This window comes from Nicotiana attenuata, unplaced genomic scaffold (genome assembly GCF_001879085.1).
Source record: "Nicotiana attenuata strain UT unplaced genomic scaffold, NIATTr2, whole genome shotgun sequence".
Taxonomy (NCBI): domain Eukaryota; kingdom Viridiplantae; phylum Streptophyta; class Magnoliopsida; order Solanales; family Solanaceae; genus Nicotiana; species Nicotiana attenuata.
The window spans coordinates 39,236-58,912 of NW_017670566.1; positions in this window are offsets into that span (position 1 = coordinate 39,236).

Sequence of the window (19,677 nt, forward strand, 5' to 3'; positions counted from 1 at the left end):
TATCAGATAGAGGCCCTCAGTTCACTTCCCATTTCTGGAGAGCCGTTCAGAGTGAGTTGGGGACCCGCATGGAGCTTAGTACAACATTTCACCCTCAGACCGACGGGCAGTCAGAGCGGACAGTTCAGATTCTGGAGGACATGCTTAGGGCATGTGTGATTGACTTTGGAGGACAGTGGGATCAGTTCCTTCCTTTGGCCGAATTTGCTTACAACAATAGTTATCAGTCCAGCATTGAGATGGCCCCATATGAGGCCTTATACGGTCGGCGATGTCATTCCCCGATCGGGTGGTTTGAGCACGGAGAGGCCAAGTTGTATGGTACAGATCTGGTGAAAGATGCCTTGGAGAAGGTGAAGCTAATTTAGGAAAGACTTCGCATGGCACAGTCCAGACAGAAGAGTTACACGGATCAGAAGGCGCGTGATCTATCATTTATTGTCGGTGAGAAGGTTCTCTTGAAAGTCTCGCCGATGAAGGGTGTCATGAGGTTCGGGAAGAAGGGCAAGTTGAGCCCAAGGTTTATTGGCCCATTTGAGGTGTTGAAGCGAGTTGGGGAGGTGGCATATGAGCTTGCTTTACCTCCCAGCTTATCGGGAGTCCATCCAGTTTTTCACGTATCCATGCTTCGGAGGTATCATGCCGACTGGTCCCATGTGCTAGATTTCAACACTATTAGGCTAGACGAGAGATTGAGCTACGAGGAGGAGCCAGTTGCCATTGTTGATAGGCAGGAACGCCAGTTGAGGTCCAAGAGGGTTACTGCGGTAAAGGTTCAGTGGAGGGGCTAATCAGTCGAGGAGGCGACCTGGGAGTCCGAGGAGGACATGCGAAGCAGATATCCACACTTATTCGGCACTTCAGGTATGAATCTAAACCCTTTCGAGGACGAACGTTTGTTTAAGAGGTGGAGGATGTAACACCCGACTGGTCTTTTCGCTTCTTAGAACCCCGTTCCCCTAAAATTAGACCTCCCGCGCTTGCCTTAACTAATTTACGACCTGCGGGGATGGTTGGTTCGGGATTTGGAGGAGTTTGAGTTGAAATAGCACACTTGATTCTTAAAGATTTTCTTAAAAGGCTAAGTTTCACTTTGGTCAACATTTTTAGTAAACGGACCCGGACTCGTGATTTCACGGTCCCGGAGGGTCCGTAAGAAAATATGGGACCTAGGCGTATGCCCGGAATCGGATTCCGAGGTCCCTAGTTCGAGTAATGAATTTTTATTAGAAATTGTTAAAACTGAAATTCCAAGGATTTAATGAAATTTGATAATGCTTGATCATATTGGTATCGGGCCCGTATGTGGATTCCGGAGCCCAGTACATGTCTAAAATAACATTTAAGACTTGCCCGCAAAATTTGGTGTCAATCCGAGTAGTTTAAGTACGTTTCGGCACGTTAGAAGTAAATTAAGAACTTGAAGTTCATAAGTTTGATTCAATTGGTTTTAGGGGGTGATTCTTAGATTTAACGTTGTTTCGGGCGTTCCGAAGGTTCGAACGAGTCTGTCTCATGATTTCAAACTTGTCGGTATGTTCGGGCGGGGCCCGAGAGCCCCGAGCGTCAATCGAAAGAGGCTCTAGTGAAGTTGGAAAATTTCGGAAGAGCTGAAGCTTCAGGTCTGTCATAACCGCACCTGCGGTTGGTCAGCCGCAGGTGCGAGACCGCAGAAGCGGTAGCTCCCTCGCAGATGCGGCCAAGGCACGCCAAGCCAAAATCGCAAAAGCAGCTACTTAGCCGCAGAAGCGTTTGCACAGAAGCGGCTTCAAGACCGCAGAAGCGGTCCCAGCTCCCTTGGCCAATTCCGCAGATGCGGCCTTCCTCTCGCAGAAGCGGGATCGCAGATGCAGTCCCTGACCGTAGATGCGGAAATCACTGAAGCAGTGAGTTCATTTAATACGGGCTCAAAGTCATTTTGGCCATTTCTCACTCAACCATTGGGCGATTTTGGGAGCTTTTCAGAGAGGATTTCCACATAGCATCTTGAGGTAAGTTCACCCTCCTCATTTCTAAGTTTAATACTTGAGTTTTGGGTAGATTAACACACCAAGATTAGGAAAAATCAAGGGGTTAGAGCAAAACCTAGGGTTTTGATGAAACTTAGATTTTACCACGAAATTTGTTATGGAATGAAGTAGAAAATCATATATTATTGATCCTTAGGTTATAGAGAACAACTTCCTTCGAAAAATTTCGGAATCCGGGCACGTGGGCCCGGGGTCGGATTTTAGGAAACTTGTGTTAAGGGTTGGGGAATTACATGAGCAATTAAAATGCGTACTCTTGAGCTTGTATTGACTAGTTCCTATTTTGTTTAATTAGTTTCGGATCGTGCAGTTCAAAATTGAGGGTTTGAGCACGTTCTTGATATTGGAAGTACGCTTTGGAGCGAGGTGAGTCTCCTATCTAACCTTGTAAGAGGGAATTGTCCCCATAGGTGTAATAATTGAATAATTTTCCACTAAATGCGGGGGCTACGTACGTACTAGGTGACGAGAGTCTGTGCGTAGCTACTATTATGCTTAAGTCCGGGTAGTTTAGGACCCAAAAGCATGCTCTATGTGATATTGTTGTGACTCTATGATCAACTTGGGGATTTCTTAAATCATGTTTAAAGTGGTAGATGACTCTAATAAGAAGAATATCTTTTCTTGGCCTTTAAAAGAGAAATTTGGTATTTTCGTGAGTAATTTCTCTCTTGATATATATTCTTGCCTATCGGTTGTTGTGTTTAAATACATTTGACTGCGTCGCATGGATGATTCGCGAGCGGGGTAATAGATGCATCTATGGTTCGCGTCGTTCGACCCTCCGGCAGTGCACACTTTATTTTTAAGTTGGATCGGGCCGTACGACATCGGCACTACTTGCGTATTCTTATTGATTGGTATATTGCTGTGGACAGAACTTTGTTATATGCCCTGAAATATAAATGGTTAACTGTGAAATCACCTAGTAAAGGACCAGATGCTTCATGTTGTATATTGTAAATCATTGTGCTATCCATGCTTAGTATATCACTTATCATATTATTGACCCTAGTAAGTTTCATGTCGACCTCTCGTCTCTACTTCTTCGAGATTAGACAGGATACTTACTGGGTACATATTGTTTAGGTACTCATACTACACTTCTGTACTTAAATGTACAGGATCTGAGGCAGGTACATCTGGTTACCAGGCTGGTGCATACCCTTGATCCGGCCGAGATTCCACGGTGAGCTGCTCCCTTCCTATGCCGCTCAGCAGCCCGATGGAGTCTTTTCTTTTCTTTTGGCTGTCTACTCTATTTCAGACAGTAGGATTGTGTTATTCTTTTGTATATTCTACTAGTTGCCCACGTATTTGTGACACCAGGTCTTGGCACACACATTAGTAGACATTTCTTTTTGGGAATTGTATAATTATTTTGGTACATTACTGATTATCACTTGTTTTTAACTTTGAGTTTAGAAATGTGGTACCTATTTTGGTAAAGTAAAATGAACACTTGTTGATTCTTTTTCCGCGTTGGCTTGCTTGACAATGGTGTTGGGCGCCATCACGACCTATAATGGAAATTGGGTCGTGACATCAGCTAGGGCCGATACCAAAATCTGCATAGAAGTGCAGTGTAGTATCAGTAAACCTGACCCATGTACTGGTAAGTGTCGAGCCTAACCTCGACGTAGTAGTGACAAGGCTAAGACAAGACACATACATAATAACTCCGTGCAATTTAACAGTATATGTACAAAATAACGGCAAGTAAGAGATAGACAGATAATATCGGGAGGGGGACATGCTGAGGGGATTATAAGATAGAGAATCACAGCAGTAAAGAAATTTGATCAGCTAATATACCTTGAACCAATAATAACAAGTAAACACAATAAAGGAAAATGCACGGCATCACCCTTCCTGCTTTTTCTTTCAACCTCACCAGATAATCAATAGAAACGGTACGGCATCACCCTTCATGCATTAACTCTCTCATAACATGGCACGACATCACCCTTCGTGCATTAACACTCACAATATGGCACGACATCACCCTTCGTGCATTAACACTCACAAAAGATGGCATGACATCGCCCTTCGTGCATTAACACTCTCCCTCACCAAAACAAAGAACAATAACAACAGGGAGATAGAAATATTAAGAACAAGTGTTACTTCAACAATTGGTTCCACAATACAACCTCAACTTTGAATCAATACTCAATCAATACCAAGGTCCGTAAACGTGATAAGAATGCTGAACATAACGAGTAGCTAGTCTAAGCATGGATAATATGATCAAGGAAAGCAATAATTACAAGAATAAGACTCACTCGCATGCTATAACTTGACAACATCGCATAGGTGCTCGTCCCCCTCACCTATACATTGTATCTAACATTCAAACACATAGCAAATAAGCAAATAAAACCTAATCCCTCAAGCCAAGGTTAACCACGACACTCACCTCGCTCCAACGGCCAAATTCAAAGCTCAACCAGAACTTTTCCCTTCAAACAAGCCTCCGGATCAATAGAATCTAGCAAATTACCAACCAAACGATTCAATTTAAGCCTTAGGAACTACCTATGATTGCAAAGAATTCAATTTAGGCCATTTTCTGACAAAGTCAACACCCGGGCCCGCTTGGACCAAACCCAAAATTCGGACCAAAACTCGATTACCCATTCACCCCGAGCCCGGATATATATTTGGTTTTGGAATTCGACCTCAATTTGAGGTCTAAATCCCCAAATTTCAAAATCCCTAGTTACTAACCAAAAATCCCCAATTCCACCATCAAAATCTTAGATTCTAGGTTGAAATCTTGTAAAATGAAGTGAAAGATTGAAAGAAACTAGTTTATAATAACTTACCTATGATTTGGGGAACAAAAGGTCTTTGGAAAAACGTCTCTTGTGTTTTAGGTTTTGAAAATTTGAAGAATGGGAGAAAATTCCGTCTAAGTCACTTTTACACAGCTGTAGATGTCGCATTTGCGACCTGAGATTCGCAAATGCGAAGCTCGCTAATGCGAAGGGACCATCGCAAATGCGAAGTACTTTACACCTTTGCTGCCTTCCCAAATGCGAAGGTTTGTTCGGAAATGCGAACATGGACCTCCGCAATTGTGACTCTAGGATCGCATTTGCGATCACTGCCCTTCCCAGGTTTACTTCGCAAATGCGAAGAATTCTTCGCAATTGCGAAGACTGTATGGCCCAGATACTCCTCGCAAATGCGAGAAGTAGCTCGCAAATGCGGAACCTGTAGAGGTCGCAAATGCAATTCCTGATCTCGCATTTTCGAGATCAGAGGCCTACACCATCAACTGAAACACCAGCAATGTCCTAAGTCCTATTTTCACTCAGTAGCCTATCCAAAACTCACCCAGAGCCCTCAGGGATCCAAACCAAACATGTACACAAGTCTAAAAAAATCATACGAGCTTGCTCGCACGATCAAATCGCCAAAATAACACCTAGAACTACAAATTTGGCACCAAATCAAATGAAATTCTCAAGAACACTTTAAAATTTCTATTTTCTCAACCGGACATCCGAATCATGTCAAACCAACTCCGATTCTCACCAAATTTCACAGACAAGTCATAAATCGGGTGTTGGACCTATACCGGGTCCGGAACCAAAATACAGACCTGATATCCATAAAGTCAAACCTTGGTCAAACATCTCCATTTCATTAAGTCTTTAACTTTCAAATTTCAACAAACTCCGATATCTCGGGCAAGGGACTTTCGATTTCGATTCCGGGCATACGCCCAAGTCGCAAATTATGATACGTACCCACCGGGAGCGTCAAATCATGAATCCGGATCCATTTACCAAAAATAATGACTGAAGTCAACTCAAATGAAGTTTTAGGCAAAAATTCTTATTTTTATCAACTTTTAACATAAAAGCTTTCTGGAAACACGCGCGGACTATGCACGCAGATCAAGGAGGGTAAAAATGAAATTCTTAAGGCTTAAAAGGGCATAATTGAGTTCTAAACATAAGATGACCTTTCGGGTAATCACACACACACACACACACACACATATATATATATATATATATATATGCTTATATAACGTCATCTGGTCATGGGTCAATGTGCATGTATAAGTACATACAATGCATGAGAAGTAGGTCAATAAAATCTTTCGGAACGTCATAGGACCATTATGCCTCTGATTAATATCATGAAATAAACTTTATCAACTTACGTATTTTCTGAGACCCATGATCAGACGATAGAATAATAAAACATATGGGGAATCAAGAACATAGGAACCTCTAGTATTTCTATGAATAGAGTCATTTATGAAAGTTGTGCATTTGCTCGTTTTGTTTGTATCGTATGGATCATGCCAAAAGGAAAGAAGGGATAGCCTTAACATACCTGAGCCGATTCTCTTGACAATCCCTCTAACACACGTCTTTTGTGATAAAACATGTAACGGCGGATCGAAGTAAGGGAAAATCCATATGATATTCTTGAGAAAGATTGCACTGTACTCCCTTGGAATCGCAAAATCCCATTGCTATTATGCTAAGAAGTCTCATATGAATTTTGTTGAAGCCTTCCTTCGTATAAATTTCCCTTCTCATATTTTGCTGAAGCTTTCCTTCTATATAAGCATCTTCCCTAAGTGATTTAGAGAGCTCTTTTATTCTAGTGGGTGTGGGCCCCACTTAGGATATGACTTGGCCACCTAACTCCTCTAAATGAGCCACTTGTTACATGAGTTAAAGACTCATTATTTGGCTTTGATCAAGTCTTCCTTGGGCTGCCACGTTGGGAGGGTTACACTTATCCAAAAATTGTAATTAATTATCTAATTTCCCACCAAAAATAGTTAATTATCCAATTATCATAATTAAGAAGTATCTCAAGTTACTTGAAATACTACTCACTTTTAACACACTTTATATACCCTATTATCATGGTCATGTGGTACCTTGTATGGCACTAGTCCATAAACACGATGTATTATAGCTTGGACCGTATTTTATCCCCAAATTATCAAACTTCAACGAAACTCATTTTCTTCCACTCGCTCATTCTCTCACCTTCACGAATTTACTTATCACTTGTTTGAGATAGCATAATACTTATAACCTCAAAATAATCTCATTCCCGAGCTTACGTCGATTAACTTTCGACGAAACTTTAACGTTCAAAAATGCGAGATGTAACATCTCATTTCCGAGCTTTCATTAATTTACTTATGGCGTACTTTCACGTACGAAAACATGGGGTGTAACATCATTCCTCCCTTTTGGAACATTCGTCCTCGAATGTTGACTGATGCACTTATCATTATCATAACCTATAGCTCTTGCGAATACTTTAGTATTCTCCTTTCCATCTAGGCAACTGTTCTGTGAATAAATCTAAAGTCCAAGGCATTCCCACCTTTAGGCCTATTTCTCAAACCATGACTTGTGATCGGAATTCTTCAAATCTCGTAACTATTACTACCTTCTATCATGCAGTTTGTACGACACTGTCCTTGTATGTGCGCCTATGCGACTCTTCTCTCCTCTTTCCTCCAACTTTTAGCTAATCTCTAGGCCTTATTTTGTGAACATATACATAACTATAACAAGTTGCCCCTATGGGAACCTATAGGTGTACTGAAGTTCTTCTCTCGGTACTTTGTCCAACTTATAAATATTGTTATACCTTGTTTCATAGACCCGATTATCCATCCATATGACTTTACTGCATCTAGGTAGATCATACTATACTGCAACTCTTACTTCGATTTATCGTTATTGAGGTTACTACCAAACTCCTGGTTACTCTTTCGCTGTTTATCATGTATGTATAAATATAAGTCCTTTAATGCTTCCTCATTATTGTTCATCTTAAGAATGACGGCCTAATCTCATCGTATACTCTGTAACTTTTACCCATCCATTGTTGATTCATCTAAATATTGATCTATAATCTACCACTGATAACTTGACCTTTTATGTAATACTGTCGCAAGGGCTCACGTCTCATTGGGGAACATCTAAAATGATTAGACTGATCCACATGGGGAGATACCATGCTTTCATAACCGTATTTCATAGCATCCCAATATGATTCACCTTACGTAGGTTTTCTAATCCTGTACAAGTAATGAAATCCCCCTTTTTTCACATCATTACTCAAGCGAAGGCCCAAACGTTATCTTTTATTTATCACAATTACACCCTCATTCAGCTACCAGGGTAGCATTCCATCTCTTCTAAATGCTATTAGTCTTAGACTCATTTGAGTTCATTCAGGCTATACTGAGCTTTCTATAACTTAGAGAAACCATTAGCTCTCTTATTTTCATGGGCTTAATCCTGAGGACTTAACCATTCTCGTCACCTTCTCACTCGCCCTTTCTTGTCCTTACTCCTGCCTTCCTAAAACCTTGTCGCTTTGCCATACTTTAGCTTGCGACCTACACATATCTATTTATATTACTCGAAACTTTCCTTCAACTTGCTTGCACTATAGATTTCCTTGTGTTATTCTAGAACAATAAGCGAGACATGATATCGTCTCAAACTCTTCTTTACTCTTTTAGCTAGATTTCTCGATATTTAGAAACCATTGGCTGGAAGATATGCCACTAATGACACCGCTATCCTTCTTGGATACTGAATCACAACGCTTCTAGCCCTCTATCTGAAGTATGGACTATTCACAATCTTCTGTATTTGAGTATCTCGTACATTATTCACCTTTACCTTACTTACCTTAAAATCTCGCATCACATCTTATATCTCTTTCATGACCTCCCTTCCACATAGGTATAATTCACATCCATGACTTGAAGCTCTATTATAATACTTTCACCTCTGGTGCATACACAATCCGGTGGGCGCTTCATACTGACTTCTTATAAGGCTGGTACTTTTCTAACTGGCTTTATCGTAAAGCCGTTACCGAATATGGTTGTTGTACTATCTCTTTTGTACCTCTGATATTAAGAGTGATTCTGCAATGTTCTCAAAGATGGTGTTTATAATTTTCTGGGTCCAATAATCAGACTCTTGATTTACTTAGTTGATATAACTCTTTAGTTTTCTCTTCCTTCTGATCAGCCTTTATGTAGACTTAAGCTATCTTTCGATCTGCGGGTCATGGTATTAGTTATTACTTTAGCCTTTCATGGGCGCTATGGAATATCCATGATACAATTCAATCCTTTGTCTATTCCCTGGGCTCAATTCTTTCTTTTAACTTATACCGGAGTCTTCTACTGCTGTATGAATGTCAATATATATGCTGAATGGAAAATACTCCAACATCTTAAGTGCGTTCATAACATAACTAACTCTAGAACATTGATCGAATAATTCCTTTCGTTCCATCTCAGCTTTCTTTAAACGTAAGCAATTACATTCCTGGTCTTTCTGCCCCCTTGTTGTGTGCATACTTAGCTTATCTTAGTCCCCACATATGCCGGATTCTTTTTTGTGCAACTCATTTGATTTCAACCATTACTTTTGGTTTCGCTTCCTGCTCATTAGCCATGATAGGTGCCAGACCACTTTCTTATGGAGTGCATACAATTTTATAGTGAGACTATTTTTACACGACCATTTCTCCTTCAAGTTACCATGTTTAGGTTGAAGCCTTCTTCCTTATTTCCTCAGCTAGTCTTTCATTATAGTACTTAGGGAGGACCTTTGACTCTTGTAAAGCTGCAAAATTACTACATCATATACTTGACAAAAATTGTTGATGTCCTTCCTCGCCTATAATTATCCATCGTTACTTTTCTTCAACCCCTTGTGCTTGTAGGGTTGCTTCTGAAATGATATTTTGACTGTCTTCCCAGTGGGACTCTCTTTTATTTCCGTAACACTCATACGCTACCTTTAACTACCCCAACTCCTATATGAATATTTCTCAAGGATTACAATATCATAACTGCAATGCTGAATTCACTATGTTGGTGTTCACTATGTTTATCACGCACGATCTGCTGATTTGTCTGTATCCTCTTGTCTATCCATAACTAGGCTCTTCCTGAATAAACTACTAACTACTAATTGGCCCATTCTCATATCAATATTCCGCGTAATCTTTCTTGTGTTATTTCCTTTGCCTTACTTACGTCTCGCACTGGCTCCTTATCTATCAATAACATCTCGGGCAGGAACCCTTACTTCTTCTCCTTGACGTCGTGTTTGCATAATGTTCTGGAATCATAGCATATCTGTAGGATTTGGATAAGTGTAATCTCATTTCTTTCTCATTTTTATCGCATTCTTCCTTTACTATTCCATAGTTACTAGAACCACTTAATTCTGACTTGATGCCATATCACTCCATATTCCCCCCTTTAGGGGAGTACTAAGATTTAGAGCTACCACGATCTACCTCTATATTTTTTACCTCTTCATCTTTGGCGTCTTTTCACATCATTGATGACCCTTACTCGCCTTACGGTAATCCTTCTTTACCAAGGATAACAAAATTCCTTACTCACGGGGTGACACTTAGTGTAACTAGCACACATAGTCCCTTAAGCTTAACTTTGCTCACATTGCTTGCTTTAGGGAAGCGTCTTACTGAATGACCATTCTTTGAATTTCTCATGAATCTTCTTCTGTTGTCCATTGTATTATCGCCAGAACGAGATATGAAATTCTCATGATGCCGACCTATCAAATCACTCAGTCCCTAATTCATGTTTAGTTTATCTTGTTCACAAATCCATACTGATTCTACTACTCTAGGGTCTAACTTTTCCTTCTGGTAATCACGTTAGAGTCACGAACTTATTTCTCAAAATGAGGATGTGACTTTACAGCCTATATCTTTATTGTCTCAAGGCCTGTCACCTCTCAACTTTTCCTTCACTTGACTATAGACTCTGTAATACTTTCTTCTTTTTGATCTACCGTTGTCATTCAAGTATTACATCTTACTCATAATGCTTCATTAACTCTCCTCTTTTTTTCCGCTAACATCTCTGTCTATCACTTTATTCTGAAAACTCGAACAAGACATTCTTTTGATTTTATCTCCCCTTGCTCCATCTACTAGCTCTTCGGGTTGCCTAACATTCTTTCTCTACTAGGGACGAGAGCCACACTAAGGTAATATTTATCCCTTCCAGGATTCTAGTGCCTATATTTGTAATACTCATATCTAGCTGTATTATTTTGGACTGCACCATCTATTAGCATGTTTGCAATATCCTTCGTAAATATCAACTAACACAAACAATCCATTCACTATTTTGGGTTACTCTAACCCCAGCCGGATCCTGATATCCCGTCCTTCTCTTAAATCATATCTGTTAGCTTCCATAGGGCATAACTGAGATGGGTGTGGCCGATTGTACATACCTCTGCTATTGTCGAAGCTAACTCAAAATGCTTATATCTCCCCTCCTGAATGGTAAATAATGATAATCATTGTTAACTAGGCGCCACGTACCCTTCTTCACCTTGCTTCTTTTACTTGTTAAAACTTGTATCTACCTTCTGATTCTCTCGTTGCTTTTTACCATAAGGGTGGATAGATATTCTTGCCTTAAGGATCCTTATCAATAAGCTTACACATCTTATTACACACATGATTTGCTGAATACCTCATATTTATCCATCATAAGCATGATGCAAAAATCGAGTTCCTCTAATTCAACTCTTCCATAGCTATATCTCTTACCAACCATCTTTTTGGATGTAGGTATCGTCTTATTATGAATAAAATAGAATTTAGGAGTTTGAATTCCTATGACTGAGCTCTACCACACAATCTAGAGTATGAAGAAAGAGTGGCAGTCCTAAATTCCCTGTAACCTCTTGCTTATAAGTGTGGTGCACAACACACCCATAACAAGATTCTATTATACACGGCTTGTAGACTCCCTAGGACAGAACTGCTCTGATACCACTTTTGTCACAACCAAAATCGATGGGCCGCAACGGGCACCCGGTACCTTACTCAACCGAGTACCAGCGTAACGTATCTTTCTAATTACATCATCATGGGTAAGTGGGCCAGAAGGGGCGTCATGATATGACCCGAGTAAACAGGAGGGAATAATAGTAGATCCAACCTAATATAGAAACTCATACTTGTGACATACGGGCCTATAAGGCCAACGTGATCCTTTATATACTCAAAAACATAGGCCGACAAGGCCATACAAGTATCTGTATACACGACAGCTGTCTACAAGCCTCTAAGAGTACATAAATATTATAAAGGTCGGGACAGGCCCCACCGTACCAATCAATACGTGTACTAATCATACTGACCAAACAAGCAACTCCGGAGCAATAGAGCGCACCAACACCTTCTGCTGAGTTGATAGCCTACTTGGAGGACTCTCAACATGTCTATCGGGACGTGCAAGCATGAAAAGCAGCGTCCCCAGGTAAAAGGGACGTCAGTACAAATAATGTACAAAGTATGTAAGGCATGAAGATCGGTACATAAGAGACATAGATGAAACACGGAATAAAGAATTTTGCTTGTAAGTCTAAATAACTTTAAAAATTCTAAAACATTTATAATGTCATGCACGTGCGTATAAAATGCCGTATCATACATAGGTATAGGTGTACAACATCATTAAGCCTCTAAGGGCTATCATATCCTCTCGGCCACTGTGGGCAAAATCATCAACATGTACCAGTTGATCAGGTGGTGGTGCGTATATAACGCTGTAACTTTTTTCCATATCCCATATACATATATACGCGTATATAACGCCATCTGGTCATGGGTCAATTTGCATGTACAAATGAATACAATGCATGAGAAGTACGTCAATAAAATCTTTCAGAACGTCATAGGACCATTATGCCTCTGATTAATATCATGAAATAAACTTTATCAACTTACGTATTTTCTGAGACCCATGAACAAACGATAGAATAATAAGACATATTGGGAATCAAGAACATAGGAACCTCTAGTATTTCTATGAGCAGAGTCATTTGTAGAAGTTGTGCATTCGCTCGTTTCGTTTGTATTGTATGGATCATGCTAAAAGTAAAGAAGGGATAGTCTTAACATACCTGAGCCGATTCTCTTGACAATCCCTCTAACACATCTTTTCTGATAAAACATGTGACAGCGGATCGAAGTAGGGGAAAATCTGTATGATATTCTTGAGAAAGATTGCACCGTACTCCCTTGGAATTGAAAAATTCCGTTGCTATTATGCTAAGAGGTCTCTTTAGAATTTTGTTGGAACCTTCCTTCGTATGAATTTACCTTCTCATATTTTGCCGAAGCTTTCCTTCTATATAAGCACCTTCCTAAGTGATTTAGAGAACTCTTTTATCCTAGTGGGTGTGAGCTCCACTTAGGAGATGACTTGGCCACCTAACTCCTCTAAATGAGCCACTTGTTACATGAGTTAAAGACTCATTATTTGGCTTTGGTCAAGGCCTCCTTGGGCTGCCACGTTGGGAGGGTTACAATTATCCAAAAATTATAATTAATTAGTTAATTTCCCACCAATAATTATTAATTACTCAATTATCTATATAATTAAGAAGTATCTAACCTTACTTAAAATACTACTCACTTTTAACACACTTTATAAACCCTGTGTGGCACTAGTGCATAAAGACGGTGTGTTATAGCTTGGACTGTATTTAATCCCCAAATTATCAAACTTCGACGAAACTCATTTTCTTCCACTCGCTCATCCTCTCACCTTCACGAATTTACTTATCATTTGTTTAAAATAGCATATACTTATAACCTCAAAATAATGTCATTCCCGAGCTTACGTCGATTAACTTACGATGAAACTTTAACGTACGGAAATGTGCGATGTAACATCTCATTATCGAGTTTTCGTTAATTTACTTATGGCGTACTTTCATGTACGAAAACATGGGGTGTTACATTAAGGATATTTCGCTTACACCACAATGAATAAAATTATGCGTATCCTCCAAGATTCAACAAGCCCTTCTAGTATAAACTAGGAGCGGAAACAACAAAAATTGAATAAAAGAAAATCCAGCAAAAAAGAAAAAGGGGAAGAAAAGTTTTTTACTTTTTTATCCACTACTCAAATATATATATATATATATATATATATATATATTTAAATATTTTATCTTCATATTATAAGCAATGTTTTAAACATCATTAACAGTAATTCAAAGGCTATTCAAATGGATGTTACAAATTAAAGCAATTAAGGCTAATAAAATGGTCAAATTCAATTTGTTAAGGTTGAATTCAAGCTTATCAATCATCAGTTACAAATATTAAAGAAATATATTCAAAATAATTAGTGTAATAAAACTCATTAACATAATTTTAAAAGAATGAACCTAGACATCAATGTGAATATTTCTTTTTGAGTTATAATTTTTTTTTTTAACATTATACGTAAATATAACCCAGTAAAATCCTTGAACAATTATAACTTTTAGACAGTTATAATTAACTAATAAATATTTTTGTCTCATTAAATTACTTAATTATAAGAGAGATTGATATAATTTAGTGTAAACACCACACAGCTTATTGGCACGTCCTTAGTCCTAAACTAAGCGCACGTGCGACACTTGACAACTCGCTCACGATCTTGCACAACTTGCTCATGTTCTTGCTATGCCAAGTCAACCTTACTATACTCAAGATCTCTAAGGAATGTTAGAATACAGGAGAATTTTCAAAGGAAGCTTTTGTATTAGAGAGAACTTGCTTATTTTGCTTGGTGAATTACAAATGAATGGCCCCCTTTATATACTAGTCTCCTAGGGGCTAGTGTGTAAATAATAATTATTAGACAAGTCCTTAATATTGATAAGATAAGGACTTTATCCAGAATTCTCTACAAGCCTAGAAGATTCCAAGGACTTTCCTAGCAAATCCATAAGGATCTAGGGTCATCCTAAGGAAATGTCCATACTTCTCTAGAATCTTCTCACAAATGCTAGCCCCTCTTATGTAAGCTTCCATATGGCATTAATATATGCCAAGTGGCGTCTATGTGGCATGATGATGTGGCGGGTCATCACACTCTCCCCCACCTAATATTGCGACGACCACGACGCAATTCTGCTGCATAAACTCTCGGATCTTATCTTTGAATTGCCACAAGTCTTCAAATCGTACCTACGTGGCCTCCTCCGGTGATTGCCCTTTCAATGGACGAGGAACATAGCGGTTGCTTTTTGCCCTTATTTTCGCCTGGCCTGGTAATCCATAATAGCCTCAATCTCCCGATCATGCGAGGCAGTGATAGTCATTGGCGCTCGACTTGATTGGCCCCTACTCGGATCATCCTTATCTTCATGATATAGCTTAAGCATACTGGCATGGAAGACATGGTAGATCTTAAGATACGTTGGCATGTCAAGCTTGTATGAGATCTTGCCTACCTTGGCGACGATCTTAAATGGCCCCTCATACTTGCGAACAGATTCTGATGCAATCCCCGTAGTGCCTTGAACTGTCTTGGGTTAAACTTCGCCATGACCATGTCCCCAACTCTATAGTCCGTGGGACGGCGCTTACGGTCCGCAAACTTCTTCATATTCTTAGCTGCCTTATCCAAGTAGGACTTAGCAATGTCAAGTTGCTCCTCCCATCCTTTGTCCATATGATAAGCCCCCAAACTCTTTCCCTCGAACGCAGCTGGTAATGAATGTGGAGTTTGGGGTTGTTGTCCTGTGGCTAGCTCAAACGGTGTTAGCCCCCGTGGACTCACTCCGCTGCAAGTTATAAGAGAATTGGGCGATGTCTAGGAGCCTTGCCCAATCTTTCTGATGCGCGCTTACATAATTCCTCAAGTTACATTCTAGTAAGGCATTGACCCATTCCGTTTGTCCATATGTCTGTAGGTGGAAACTAGTGGAAAAGTGAAGTTTCGTGCCAAGTAGGTCGAATAACTCTCTCCAAAAGTTTCCAGTAAAATGGGGGTCTCGATCACTGATAATATGCCTTGGTAACCCCCAATACTTCACCACGTTCTTAAAGAATAGCTTGGCGGCTTTCTTGGTAGTGCAACCTGGTGAGGCGGGCATGAAGGTGGCATATTTAGAAAATCTATCCACGACCACCATAATAGTACCATAACCATCAGACTTCGGTAGACAAATGATAAAGTCCATAGTGATGCTCTCCCATGGATGCTCTGCAACTGGCAGTGGCTCCAAAAGTCCTCCGGGCTGTTGTTGTTCAATCTTGTCCTGTTGACAGACAAGACAAGTCTGCACATAGCACTCTATGTCATCTCGCATGCGTGGCTAATAGTAGACTGACTCAACCAAGGCCCTAATACGACGTTGACCTGGATTACCGGCCCACATTGTGTCATGACTCTCCCTTATGATCCATCGTCTAATGTCTCCAAACTTAGGCACGCAGACCCGCCGACCCATGGTAAGCAATAGGTCGTCTTCTACCCAAAAACATCTCCCTTACCCTGGTTGGCTAACTCGATAAGTTGTTTGGTTGCTGGATCATGTTGCATGCCTTCTTTTATAGCCTCACGAATGTCCCAACTTGCTGAAGTGATGGCAGCAAGCTCGGCTTTCCGGCTCAAGGCATCAGCTACAACATTACCTTTGCCCGGCTTGTACTCTAGCACATAATCAAACTCGGCCAAGAAATCCTGCCGCCTAGCCTGTTTTTGTGTGAGCTTCTTTTGCATCTGAAAGTATCTAGTAGCCACATTGTCGGTCTTGACCACGAACCTCGACCCGAGCAGATAATGTCGCCATGTACGGAGGCAATGCACAATGGCAATCATTTCCTTCTCTTGCACCGTGTAACGCCGCTACGTCTCATTTAACTTGAGGCTCTTAAACGCTATGGGATGCTTATCCTGCATTGGGACACCTCCAATGTTGAAGTCTGAGGCATCTGTGTGCACCTCAATTGTCTTGGCAAAGTCAGGTAATGCCAAGACTGGCTCCTCTATTATAGCTGCCTTAGGGCCTTCAAATGCCTTTTGACAATACTCCGTCCAAACCCATGGCTTGTTCTTCTTTAGCAACTCAGTCAATGGTGTGGCCTTGGCCAAGTAGCTACTAATGAACTGAAGATAGTAGTTAACAAGGCCAAGGAAGGATCTCAACTCAGTTACCTTTGTAGGTGCCTCCCACTCCTGGATAGCGCGTATCTTAGCCTCGTCCATGCGTAGCTTGCCATTTCTAATGACATGGCCCAAGAAGTGCACCTTTGATTGTGCAAACTAACATTTCTCCCTCTTGATGTATAGCTCGTTCTCCTGCAAGACTTGGAAAATCTTCCTTAAGTTCTCCATGTGCTCCTCCAAGGTGTTGTTGTAGATGACTATGTCGTCTAGGTAGATTACCATGAACTGATCAAGGTAGGGATGGAAAATCTTGTTCGTAAGGGTGCAAAATGTGGCCGGTGCATTGGTTAAGCCGAAGGGTATCACCAACCACTCAAAGGCTCCATATCTCGTCACACATGCTGCCTTTGGCTCATCCCCTTCTGCAATGTGAACCTGGTAGTAGCCCTTTAGAAGATCCATCTTGGTAAAGTACTTGGCTTGCCCAAGTCTATCGAACAAGTCAGCAATAAGCAGGATTGGGTACTTATTATTCACTGTGACCTTGTTAAGTGCTCGGTAGTCTATGCACAAACGCAACGATTCATCCTTCTTCTTCTGGAACAATACTGGTGTGCCAAAAGGTGCCTTTGATGAGCGAATGTGACCAGCATCTAGCAGCACTTTCAATTTCTTCCTGGGCTCCTCTAGCTCGGGCGGTGCCATACGATATGGGGAAAATGCGGGTGGCTTAGCCTCTGGCTCCAACTCAATCTTGTGATCCACCTCACGCCTAGGCGGCAAGTGCTTAGGCAACTCCTCGGGCATGACATCTTTGTTTTCCTCAAGAAACTTCTCAATGCAAGGCGACACTATCTCTTGAAAATTTTTGTCTTACTCTAGACTTGCAACGATTGCCACGAACGTCGGCTCCCCGTTCTTGATCCCCTTCACAACCTGCATAGCTGAGAGTTGTGCTTGGATCTATCCGTGTAGCATAGTCACTGTAGGTACCATGCAAGCTCCTTCTCGCTCCATAACCAAGAGATGTTGGAGGTAGGGGTCGATCAAAGTATGACAATGTCTAAAGAACTCTTGCCCCAGTATGATGTCAAAGATATCCATAGCGGTTACGGTAAAGTTTGTCATACCTTTCCAAGTTCCCAATTTGACCCCAACTCCATTAGCTACCCCACGAGCATTCTGTACCTCGGCATTCACGGTCTTGACGCGAGAGTTGGTTGGAGCAAACTTCAATTCTAGTCTCTTTGCGGCAGCCTCAGTCACGAAATTATGAGTTGCTCCAGTATCCACTATTGCACGAGCGGGCTTGTTATTGATGGTGAGATCCACGTACTGATTGCCATTCTCGATAGGTTGGATAGCTTGCTTTGTGACAGCACCACATAATCCGATCATACCCAACTGTGCGGTTCCCGAACTCTCTTCCTGCGGCTGCTCCTTTCATTCACGGACTATGGCGCTGAGGCTCTTTAGGTCGGGACAAATCCTGAAGCCGTGCGGCCCTCCACATATGTAGCATCCCTTCTTCTCGGCCTGTGCCTTCTTCTTGGCGTAGCCCTGACAACAACTCGACTTTTTGGAATCTTGAGTCTTGGAGTATTGTTGTTGTGTCTCCCTGCCTTTGCCACGGTCTCCCCCACCTTTGACATTGTTAACCTTTGACTCCTTTCCATTGCCTTTGTCGTGCTTGTCATGCCTGAAATCCATCAATGATTTGGCCTCCACTATGGCTTAGTCTACATCAGTGACTTGTCGGCTTTGCAACTCCTGCTTAGCCCAATTATGCAACCTGTCCATGAAGTGGAACAACAAGTCATCACTGGTCAGGTTGGGGATTTGAAGCATAAGGGTAGTGAACTCCTTGACATAGTTACGTATGCTCCCTGTTTGCTTCAATTCCCTAAGCCTTCGCCTTGCCTCGTACAAGACATTGTTTGGAAAGAACTGTCGCTTGAACTCGGCTTTGAACTGATCCCGTGTGCTAATAGTACATAGACCTTTATCCACGTCGGCCATCTTCCTTCTCCGCCATAGCATGGCAGTCTCTGAGAGGTACAATACCGCAGTGTTGATCTTGGCCTCGTCGTCCCTCACTTTGTCGTGCCTGAAGTAGTTCTCCAAGTGCCAAAGGAAGTTTTCCACTTCTTGTGCATCACAAACACCTTTGACTATCGGGGGTTTGGGAGCCTCGATCTTGTCCTCCCTCGTCACCACAACATTGTTGGCTGCCTCGGTCACGCCAGCATTGACATACTCCTCGAGTGACTCTATCTTTGCCTTCATAGCATCGATAGTACTCAAAGCCTCCATGAGTCTGTACTCTAAGGCAGTGATGGTTTGCCTTAGTTCCATCTCGGTTTGTGTACGTCCCTCCAAGTCATTTCTGATACTCTCAATCTCTTCAAGAGTGTGCCCCTCAAGAACACTAAGGGTGCTTTCCACCTTCCCCAAGTATTGGACAAAGATCTCCATGGCGTCCATCCCCACGTTCATCTTCATCACCCACTCTTTACCGAGCGAGACGTCCTCGGGCAGGACCTCCACTTCATCCTCGCTCGCCTCATTGGTAGATGGTTCTTGGGATGTAAGCCCCTCGTTTGGCACAATCTCGGGCGGCACTTCCTGCTCTTGTTGGTAGCATTCCTCTTTTTGTTGCGGCCC